The following is an 11536-nucleotide window of genomic DNA, read 5'->3' as shown; positions in this document are numbered from 1 at the left end:
TGAGGGGTCGGGGGGAACCTCCTCGACAGCTGCTGCCTCGCGCGCACGCATGGCCGCAAGGCGGACCTCCAGTACCTCCTTGGCCTGGAGGGACGCTATCTGCTCTAAAACCGGACCTTTTTCATCGCGAAAAACTATCGCAGAATTGGCAGCTATTTTGGCTAAGTGGCCAAGTGGGACACCAGCCAACGCCAAGAAGGAATCATCACAAACATCATCAGAGTCGTGAAAGGGAGGGGCCAGGGGGATGGGCGGACCTGCATCGAGGTTCCGGATGGCAGCATGGTGAGACGCCTTCTCCACCGCGTTCGGGGAGGCTCCATCCAGCCGGGAGACCTCACCCAGCCGCGCACTCTTCATGGCAGAAGAGACAGGAGTGGGAGACGAGCAGGGGCGGCCCCTTGACTTCGGTGGCTGCGAGGGGGCGGACAGGGGAGCCTCCACGGCACCGGACGACGGTATGTTAGGTATTATTTAGTGCCAAATTTGTCATTTTTGTTTTCCAAGCTATGTTTTGATATTTGATTTAAAATTTTGTCACAACATAAATTGATATCATGTGAATGTGCTAAACTTTTCTTTTAGAATTTATCAAACATTTTGAAATATGCTAGGTGAGTTTGTGCACAGTTAGCACCACAAGGTTGGGTACACTAGATATTCTCACGTCCATGTGGTGTCATGAGATGGCTACGAATATGGTCATTTCTACAGTTTGCCGATTGTGGATCTGATCGCTTTGGTATTTTTTTCCTTTCCCTCGCCTACTCATAGCTTTAATGTTACTAGTAAAACGCCCGTGCGTTGCCACGGGTTGCATTGACAACATACGTTAAAGCGCTATCCTTTACTTTCTTCCTTCCTTCTCCCAACTAAAAATGTTTTTTAACTTTAAAATTATAGCCTTATAGGAGAACTTGTACGAAATGTGATAAAAAATATCATCTTGTGTTTAAAACCATAGAACCAGGGATCTTTAATAAGGCCATGAGAAACGCATGCAGAAAGCAACATAGTACTAAGGTGACTATGCTTCGCCACAGATCCAAAAAAGACATGATAATTTTCTCATACACATTATGTGTAATTTAGAAAGACCTATTCAAGTCCACAAAGAATAGTGATGAACACCGATGTTGTCATAATTCTAATCACAACGTTTGTTTGAAATATTTGTTGGTTATACAAAAACAAACAAATATAACATGATTCTTTAAAAACCTTAGAACTATTGCTTCCAAAGATGACTCCCTCAGTATGAGAATCAATCTAAAGCTGCCTTCGAGTAAACTACGATGACAAGGGGCTTTCAACCATGAACCAAAATTTGGTTGACTACCCACAAAAATCAGAACTATTCTTTACAACTTTACAAAAAGCTAAATTTTATCCTAATATAATTTTGAAGAGAGGTTAGTAAGTAAAACTAAGTCATGACTAAAATATTGAAGGGAGAAAATGATTGTTTTTTATTCCAAAGATGAATACCCCAGTATAATAAGCAATAGCATTGTGCAAGCATCGACAACAATACAAAAAGTAGGAGCCTCTCAATCCCTCTCTCTCTCTCACTACAATAGTGGAAAGTAGCATGATATGAACTAACGGCTTGCCTTCTGATATGAGAAGTCAACCCGGTGGCAGAACACACGAATCCTAATCTATAATAAAAACATCTATTTTGAATCTTATTTTTCTTTAGCAAGTTTTTTATTTACTAAGCCAATTAAATCTTGTCATTTAGTCCCAACTTCAGATAGGCATCCCAAAAAGGAAGTACTTCATCAGGATCTTTCCTGTCACGTCACATATTAGAACTCTCCCTGCAGAAATTTAAGAAACATACACAATGAATATCAAATAGCTGAACATGAAGACACGAGAAACCTCATAACAGACAAGTAAAATTTGATGGTACATAAAATCCCTTTAGAAGACATAAGAAGGTTTACGCTCTCAACAATGTCCAAGAAAACCTAACATGCGAGGAGAACCTATTAGTTATTGTTGTTACTTCACTTGCTAAATGAAAGTAAAAAAAGAGATGACATTAAGGACAACAAAGAAATGAAAACAGAGGAAAGCATGTTGGTACGTGTACAATATGTAATAGAACTTAAATGCATTTTAAAATGTATGCAGGATGATGGTATTGCTCTGATAGGAACCTAGGACCATTATAAAAGTTGGTGCTACGCTTTTTCTCGGATACAGCTGAAGCCTAACACAAGACCCGCTCTTCTCCATCCAACAACGCCCGTAACTTCGAAGATCGCACTTACAAGGGTCGCATTTAGCACAGGCTTATCTAAATTCTATTAGTACAGATAAAAGGAAATATGATTTGGTCACTTACCTAGAAAATAAATAGGAACATACATATTTATTTTTTGTATATCCAATACAACCAACTTCATTTTTCATATATCTCTGACCTTGGAGGAAAATGGTGACCGTACGCCTTCCTGGGTTATATTTAACTTCAAAATTTATGGTACTGGGATTATGAGGATAACCGAAGTGCATAGTCTCTGCACCGTTGCACTAAAGTAGGACTTGAAGAGGGCCAGTGCCTAATAATTTCAAACAATCTTCAGCAGAAATAACGGTGAATAAGATAAGAGTTACAGTATTAAATTGCTCTATAAGAATGTTGATGTGTACATTAAGTAGGATCTCTATACTGAATTAGCAACTGTAGTTTCATCACTCAATCATCTTTGTCCTAACATACAAATTAAACTAACTCCTAGCCCAATCCCTCTCTTCCAAACAGCCCCCTGGGAAATTATATAGAGCAAAATTTAGCCCTATCAAAGTATTCCCGGCGGTGATGAACATGGCACATCATACCATCTAGGCATTGAGATTTTCCAGTACTTTTTAGTACCACCTGTTCAGTTTGGTAATTCTGATGTACCATCACCAGTAACTTTTCGCAATAGAAAATTCCAGTCACCAAATAAAGCCAAACCTAGATACCATTATTAGATGACATGATCATTTACACCTCTCAGATTGAGATGATGCATTATCTTACGATTTGATAGACAAAAATAGGTAACTACAGAAACTCATATGGTCTGTCAAGTAACCAATACATTTTGTTGCTTTGAACAAACTTGTATTCTTCCTTGCTCACTCATATGTCCTCAGTTTTTAAGACCAAAGTTTCTCAAATTCGTGTAAGTATTCTACCACATGTGCGAATTATTTATTTCTCTAAACAAGATGGGGTTTGGTATTTCAACCACCGGAGCTCCATGATTCTCATTTGAAAAACATTATCCGCTCATTTAGTGAGTTACCTCCATGGCTCCATCGTAGCATCTTAACACTCGCTCCTACAAGACACCATTGCATTTAAAGGATACCATGTGATGGCAGGCAAATGGTTTAGATAACGATATCACAGAGCTGATCACTACCTTGTTTATATACTTGCAATTAGTTGTACCCCTTTCGACCACTGAAGTACTGCGCTCCCCAAATGAAGCAGGTGCAACACTTCCAGCAATCTCGGAAGGTCTGAACACCAAAAAATCAGCTCCTGCAATCGAAATTCTGAAACTTTAATAATTGATGGCCGCCAAAATCTACACATTGATCCATGCATACTAAAAGTGAGATCTGATTTAACACATTGGTTGATGAATACTGAAAAGGGGGATCTGATTTAACTTTCATACACTTAGCTGTGCTCGGGTTGAGGTTCGAGTGGGAGAATGCGAGCATGGAGGGTGTGTCATGATCATTGAATTTGCAAAGGAAGTAGCCAATAAATGAGCAAGCAGTAACAACTTGCATCCTCCATTTCAAGGTGCTGAGCACCAAAAGCTCCATCATTTTTATTGTCCTTGCCTCAAACACAGACTTTGCCTCAATCGTGTGTCAAGCAAAAACCGTCGATTAATTGAGACAAAACTGAGAAGACAGAACCCCTCAACGGTGTATGAGGAGGTCTTTCATGAGATGAGATGCATCAGTCACTGACCTGCTGGTCCACGAGCGAGACAGAAGCAAGTCACTGCCAAGAGCTATGTCACACAAGCAAGCCATGAGAAACCAATTTCTCCATGATTCCAACAAGTACTTTATGGGATTTTAGCAGGGTTGCTTCAGTTGCTACCGAGAGGAACCTATGAAGGTAGTTGACAGACAAAATCACAGTCAAAGGCGTGAAATTGAAATGTCACTGACCTATGATCAAAGAATTTGCAGATTTAATCAGCTATCATGGCAGCATATAACAGGACAGTATCATTGAGCAGCAATCCAATTAGAAATCAAAATAAAATGGATTAAAAGGGCATCTTTACACAGCCCATCACATATCAGTACCATGCTAGAAAGGAATGACTCAAATCAAATAAAGATGTGAGGGCTGACCTTCCAGGTCCTATCTATGGTGTCCCTCGTGATGGCGGCCAAATACAAGGCCCCGAGCCGCCGCAGCATCTGGGGGTACCCGTCCACGGGCATGTGCTCCATCTCCGTCTGGATGAGCGCGGCCACGCAGTCATCGGACTGCACGGGACGGTCCACCAGGAACCCATCCGCCGGGTGCCTACCAGGAAGGCGACGCTGCTACCGGCTGGGTAGTGAGGTCGCCGTCCAAGAAAACTTCCGTGCAGTGAGGGAATCTCCATGGGGATCTGTTTCTTTATCTTTTTTGGGGGATATCCGCCGCGGAGACTCATCGGCAGCCCTCGGGTCAAGAGATTGCAATGATTTAAGAGAATCAAAAGAATCAAGAGATTCAAAAGGAGTTAACACAACAGATCACTTCAGCATTAGTCACACAATTTCAGAGTTCAGAAACTGCTTTCAGAAATAAGTTCAAAAAGAAGACAATGCAAATTAATTAGTTCACCTGTTGGAGGAGTGATTCTGCAATGCATCCACCTCCTTCACTTTGAGCTGAAGAGCGGAGAACTTCTCTGTCATCTTGTGTATGTTAGTACATATGGGTCCTCCTCCATGAGGCTCATGCGGGTCTCGTTGATGGCCCTCTTCCCGTTGATCTCCGTGTACCGGCGCTGCAGCTCTAGCAGCAGTGATGCCCGGACAGACCCCCATTTGACGTCACTCTCCACAACGTCCCGCACCAGCCTCTCTACCTCTTGGAACCACTTTGTCAATGGACGTCATCGACACAAATCCCGAGCAGAGCCGTTGTAAAAGAATTAGGAGCCATTGGATGCCGAACAAGATTGAGATTGCCATGGTGTTCAGACCTACATACATCGTCATAGGCATACGTTACCTTTGCTCCATGTGGAAAACTCATGAGAAACCATGTGGACTCTTTTCATCTATGAATCGCATGAAGCATCAAGGGAAATGGATTAGAAAGGAAAACATCAAAGAGGAACCCACACCTTATAAATCAGATACAAGCTTCACATCTTGTCCTAGAATTAGGAAAGACCTCTCATGCTACTGCACGCTTCCATCATATCCTAGATATACATATAGTTTACTGTCGTGGAAACAATCAGTGCGGATAAATGTCCTGAAAGTTTCTTAGCATTAGATTAGATGTGATATCAGGTTTAGTCAGATTTCAATCATATGCACAAGCAAATTGAACATCCAAAGTTGTGTATTCAACCAAACTGAACCAATTAGTAGTGCACACTAATAAAAAATTGAACATCCAGTTTCAGTCAAAGTTGTACAATTGCAAGTGTCAGCCAGATTTACATGAAGCTAATTATCTCTTACAAAAAAAAACTTTGGCTGTAGAATCAGTGGTGTTGCATGGATGGATGCACACTACTTGATGTGTTAATCATCTAGTGATGAAGATGCGTGCATATATGGTCATACATGTATGTAAAAGAAATGAACCCCTTTTACAGGAACATTCCATGCTTGGTTACTAACTGAACGTGCAGCTTCATACTTTACTACTGGTCATCTCTGAAACTGTGCAGAGATTGTGCTTCGTTTTCTCCTACGCTCCAGAAAGTACAGAGATTGTGCTGGTGCTTGAACCATACAGAGATGCCCCAGTTACTATTATAGCTGCACAATTGCAAGTATCATCTAGATTTGGGGTAGGGGAGAGAGGGGAAGCTCACCACGCTAGGAGAGCAGGAGGACTCAGCCGTCGGTCCACGCGCTGGAGGATAGGATGCCTTGCTGCCCCACCTTCTCCGACAAAGAGAGCTCGTCGGGGACGGCCGCGTCGAGGAGGACGACGTCCAGCATGCTGCCAGATGGTTGGAGAATGGGGTTCAAGGGCATTGCCTGCGCGTTAAAAAACTTTAAGACAACCTAAAAAAAAATCAAATGCGTCGAGCATGGCACATACCCCAGCAGCATGGGCTCATGTCTAATGTATAAACTACTCTTCAATTATTTCTAAAGAATATATATTCTTTAATTAGTCTATCATTACATAGTGTTTTTCAATTACCATGCTCACTAATGGAAAATTACATCTTAAAAGTTAATTGTACAAGCAAGTTGGCTCAGGTTTCTGTACGAACAACACCATGACCATGGTCTCTGAGCTACAATTATCCTATGATATGAAATACTTGTGTTTTAGGAAAAACGTATAATCTTGATGGACTACATGATGAATCTTGGGATTAATCCTTTTTATTAACTAATCATTTCTATTTTGTTAATATTTACGCTCTACACATGGATAAAAAACATGAAAAGGATTTATTTGTTTGCAGATTGAGGACACGACCATGACATACAGATTTGCATTCTCTAACATGACATATCTTCAAGGTCCAGACTCCAGAGTAACAAGAAACATAACCTATCTAATGCACATGTACCCAGAAATAACTAAACCGATAACCACTGACATCACCAACGAACTTTGACAGAATACAAATGAACCGCGGACCAATCGACTGACCCTGCCATGGGTAAGAGCAGAGCTTACAGAGGAGGAACCCACCCACGGAGATGATGACGAGGAGCAGCACATAAACGCAGGGCAGGAGGACCCTGACAAAGCCGAGGAGGGAGTGCCCGTCGCGGCAGCACGGCAGGCAAAAGCCGGTGGCCAGCTCAGTGGCGGCGGCGCCCCTGTACAGTGCATCCATCAGCGCCATGTGTACCTCACCATAGCTCGCCGCCGACTTAAGATGGACCCATGGCCGCCGCACGGGACATTAGAGACTTCTCGTTGGCGTCGATCTGGTTCAGATGGCCAGCGCATCATGGGGATCGCCGCGGCACGTACTGGACGGCAGCACCGACAGTGCAAGAAGGAGATGCGAGATGGGGAGAAGGGGAGAGGCGAGCGAGAGAGACGACCTCACCGCCTCCCGGCGCCGGTGACCTGCCGGCGAGTCGCCGTCCTTTCCCTACCTACTCCTCCTAGCCAGGCTCACCTTCCCGCAGCGCCCAGGAAGCCCAACCCGTCCGCGCCCGTCTTCCTCGGCCCCGAGCGCCTCCTCCTTGCCGCGCACATCATGGGGGGTTCCTCGTCGGCGCCGCGCTCCCGGCGCTCTACATCCTCGACGGCCTCCGGTCCGGGGACACCACGGGGATCGCCGCCAAGAGTGAGAGAGAAGGTGGGGCCGGGCTTAGCTGGGATCGGGGGAGCAGATGGGGGGCGGGCGGCGCCGGGAGCCGGGGAGGAGGTCGGGGCCTGGCGGCACCGAGCGGTGGCGAAGGGATCTAGCGGTGGTGGTGAGGGGACGAAGGGCGGCGGCGGCGAACGAGGGCACAGAGTTGGGCGACTGTTTCTCGCTCGAGGGCAAGAGACCTCGGTCGTACGTGCGGGTGGTTGGTTTGTGATTTTTTTTTCGCTGGTTTATTTTTGCTGGTTTGTTTTTGTTCGTGACAGATGGGTGCGATAGGAGGTTAGGCGCGTGGGGGCAGGTGTGAGACTCGATCGTGGGGTTTTCCTTGTTTTTTCGCGGCTGAGCGGGAGGTGGGAGGAAGTATCAAAGAAGTACCAAAAAAGACCGAGTGAGGTGGGACGAAAATAAAACCCGGAACGCGACCTACCAACTGAGACATTAGGAGTAGAGATATGACTTTGCTAGATGTCGGCATGTTTCTGTGTGTTACTATTGGCTGCATGCATCCTACCTATAAAGAGGCAGATGCGTGTTCATTATATTTGTATCCTTTTGATGCTTCATTTTAAGCCACGTGTTATGCCTAGTGCTTTAGGATGGTCGAAGGCGTTTCAAAATTCTCAATACTCTGTTCACATTTTGTTCGATGGTGATTGGATCCAACCAATTCAGAGATCCCCGTTCACCGCGAGACTAACCCGTGTCTACCTAAACAAACCTGCAGCGACGTTACAATTCAGCCTTACTCCAGATGATGCCGGAAGCAGACCGGAAGCTGCACGCATGGCACGAGAGGAATCGCTCACGAATCTGGTGACTCGGAGAAACAAACCCAGCAGGGAACATATGCCCGCGCCGGTTTTTAGCGCTGCCAGTTCCAAAAGACCTTGTTACTTAATCCATCCATGGAGATACGGGAGGATTTGATGTCAGGAAAGGCCCTCTGCGGCGGCAGACGATTCCTTTGACGGGTCGATCGGCAGAATCTGCCGAGGAGGTGGACGAGGTTTGGTGGATCGAGCACCTGAAGCTGCAGCGCGGGCATGCGTGGATCGTGCTGCTCTCCGGATTCGTCCAGTGCGGCCTTGGGATCCGCCGGGTTTTGGACAATACCGGCAGTAAAATTCAGCGAAAATACCACTTCGCGACCTTGGCTTGTACACGAGCCTGAGTCTGGGTGATTGGAACTAAGCTCGGCTCAGTTTGCATTGCGAAAGGAATGAGCTCGGTTGGAATATCGAGCCGATTTCGAGCCGTGTGGAAGACTTTTTGTATCTGCTTGTGACACCATGTAAAATCTAAAGCCACACGTTAGTGATGAAGGTACTTACGTATAAGGCTTAAAAGTAGCTTAGCTTATTCATTTTCACCTAGCCTGTAGATGTTTTGCTATGTTAACTGAGCTAAATTCCAAAAAAGAAACAGAGCTATGTTGAGACAAAATAAAGTGAGCTGGTCTTGGTCGAAATACAACTCGTATTCCAACCGAGCTAAACAAGACTCGTACTCGGACATGGTTTTTTTTAATCAAAAGCTCACATGCATGCTCCCTGGTGAACAGTAGAATCCAAAAAGATTTAAAAACTTCTGAAAAATTTAAGTGATAAGTCAATTGCGTGCAAACTTTGTGATGAAATGACATTCGTGGAGGTCTAGGAAAAAATTCGATGCTGCAAAAGGACTATTGTTGGAAGCATTTCGGAGCATCGAATTTGTTATTTTTACCTAGACCTTCCGGAATATCATTTCATCACACAATTTTGCACATTGTTAAGACATTCATCAATGTTTATCACAAATGATTTTTTTTAAATAACTATTTTTTTGGATTTTACTATTCATCGGGGGAAAGCGAGCTCGGGGATCAAAAGAGCGCTTTTAACGAATATTCATTTCTGAGCCCAGACTCATTTGCACCCGCTGAAGAGAAAATCACAAAAAATACTAAATAAAAAAATAAAAAAAATCCATTTTTTTGCATGGAAGATAATTTGATGCGCGAGGCGCGCTTCAAATTTCAGATCATTTGACGTATGAGTAGTTCTAAGCAAAAAAGACAAATTCGGTCAGAACAATACATGAACAATTAGGGGCTGTTTGGTTTGAGCCAACGCTCGCCCTGCCAACCATGGGCTAGCCAAATAATTGGCGAACATTTTTGCCACCCATGAATTGCCAAAAAAGTTGTCAGACATTCGAACTAGCCTGATGCAAAGTGCTTGGGCGCACCAAAATATTGGTAGTCATCCAAATGAATACACAGGGGCTAGTCAACGTCAACTTTTTGGTAAGGCGTGCGAGGGCATCAATAAAAAGCCTCTTAACTTTTTCACATGCCTAAAATTTGTTTTTTTAGAGCTACTCAGATGTCCAAATGATCTGAATTTTGGAGCGCACCTCACACATCAAATTATCTTCCATGCAAAAAAAGAGATTTTTTCTAGTACTTTTTCCTAAATTTTCTATTTATCGCGGGTGCAGCTGAGCCTGGGCACCGAATCGGCTCGTCCCACTTTTAAATCATACTCAACGTATTCCCCTAGAAAACACCTTGAGTGGTTCATTGTGCTTGAGCTTTTCTTGCATCCCTATTTGCTGCAGGAAAAATTTCCAGAGACGTCCAAAATGTGCATGAATAAACTTATATAACCATTGACTAACTTATATTTCCTCGTCCAGAATTAGTTGACGATCAAACGGATGTATCTAGCACTTAAATATGTGTAGATGCATCCATTTGAGCGTCAACTAATTTCTCATGAAGGGATTGCATTCATATAATAGGCATGTGAATTCTGTTTTATCAACATTGTTGACACATAAATATACAAATTTAATAGCACCAGGAGATATGCTCGTGCACGCACACAGAGAGAGAGCAAGAAGTATCAACCAAACAACTCATAGTCTTTTGCAACTCGGGCTCATGTGCTCTGCCATGAACAGTAAATATTTTTTTTATGAAAATAATCAATAACCATACAATGTTTTGACAATGAACATGAATGTGTCCGACAGCTGCATGACATTGTACAAAAGTCACAATTAGAAGATACAAAACATGTAGGTTGCAAAAAAAAAAAATCAGACTTTCTTTTAAATCTGTTTTACCCTTCATGCGGGATCATATAAATCCCGAGCTCTATTTTAAGTATCTTCTGTAGAATTTGTTATTTGGTTGAGTCCATGTCAGCACAAAACACAACCTCCAGTCAGCAAACCGCTTTGAAATCAGCCGAGGACAAGAAAATGATTGATTTTGCAAGTTTGGAGTTGTGGCACTAAAAGTGAACTTGAAGCAAAATAAGGATCGGAAAGTGGTTTTTTTCACAGTTCACTATGCTAAATATAAAACCATGCAGTACTGAGACAAAAGAACAAATCACGCAACAAGGTGATGGCTCTTTTTATATGCATTTTTAGAGTTCATTTGTTGCATACTATTTGAAGAGGATTTGTAGCATATGGTGCGCCACACCCCTGAATGAACATTATGTTAAAAAGAATAGCAGAAAATTTCAAAAAATAAATCTGAGGTTTTGGTATATTAAACTTGGATGTCCAATCTACTTTCGTGTGAAACTGTGCAAAAAAACTCAGGACACGTATCCGTTGCAAAAAGACAAAAAAATGCCTATGTATAGAAAAAGATCGGTAATGATAACTCCCGAACGTTCCGGAGTTAAGCATGGCAACCCGAAAGATTTAGATGGCAAGTTTAGTTTGCGTGAGATTAGGGAAACACGGCAATTTTCTGACAAAAAAATGAAAAAGGACAAAGTTGCCATCCCCTATCAACTAAAGTTGCCATCCCCTATGAACTAAAGTTGCCATGTAAAAACGTTCAGGACGAAATGCTCAAAATCCGAACGTACGGGAGTTATTGGATTCCAAAAATATTTGGAGGGATTTTAATTCAGACTGTATTTTCTTCGCCACACATACATTTCCTGGTATTTTTCTATGAAACTTAG

At 43.1% G+C, this 11536-nt stretch overlaps 1 long non-coding RNA gene across 9 annotated transcripts; it reads right to left on the bottom strand.

The window, feature by feature from the left end:
- Window positions 1–1781: 1781 nt before the first annotated feature.
- Window positions 1782–7713, bottom strand: LOC119342233. Of its 9 annotated transcripts, none has more exons than XR_005165470.1 (8): window positions 6929–7713; window positions 6087–6255; window positions 5382–5515; window positions 4390–5237; window positions 3690–4139; window positions 3429–3550; window positions 3309–3344; window positions 1782–1823 (listed from the first exon to the last, which is right to left on the bottom strand). It is a non-coding gene; the product is annotated as an uncharacterized LOC119342233 (long non-coding RNA). The 9 variants fall into 9 exon arrangements; XR_005165469.1 differs by lacking the exon at window positions 1782–1823 and adding an exon at window positions 1920–2573; XR_005165471.1 differs by lacking the exon at window positions 1782–1823 and having other exon boundaries at window positions 2840–3344; window positions 3690–3879; window positions 3995–4139; window positions 6929–7712.
- Between the last annotated feature and the right edge of the window lie 3823 nt (window positions 7714–11536).

This window comes from Triticum dicoccoides, chromosome 7B, assembly GCF_002162155.2.
Source record: "Triticum dicoccoides isolate Atlit2015 ecotype Zavitan chromosome 7B, WEW_v2.0, whole genome shotgun sequence".
Lineage (NCBI taxonomy): Eukaryota > Viridiplantae > Streptophyta > Magnoliopsida > Poales > Poaceae > Triticum > Triticum dicoccoides.
This window is presented reverse-complemented; position numbering and strand designations above follow the sequence as displayed.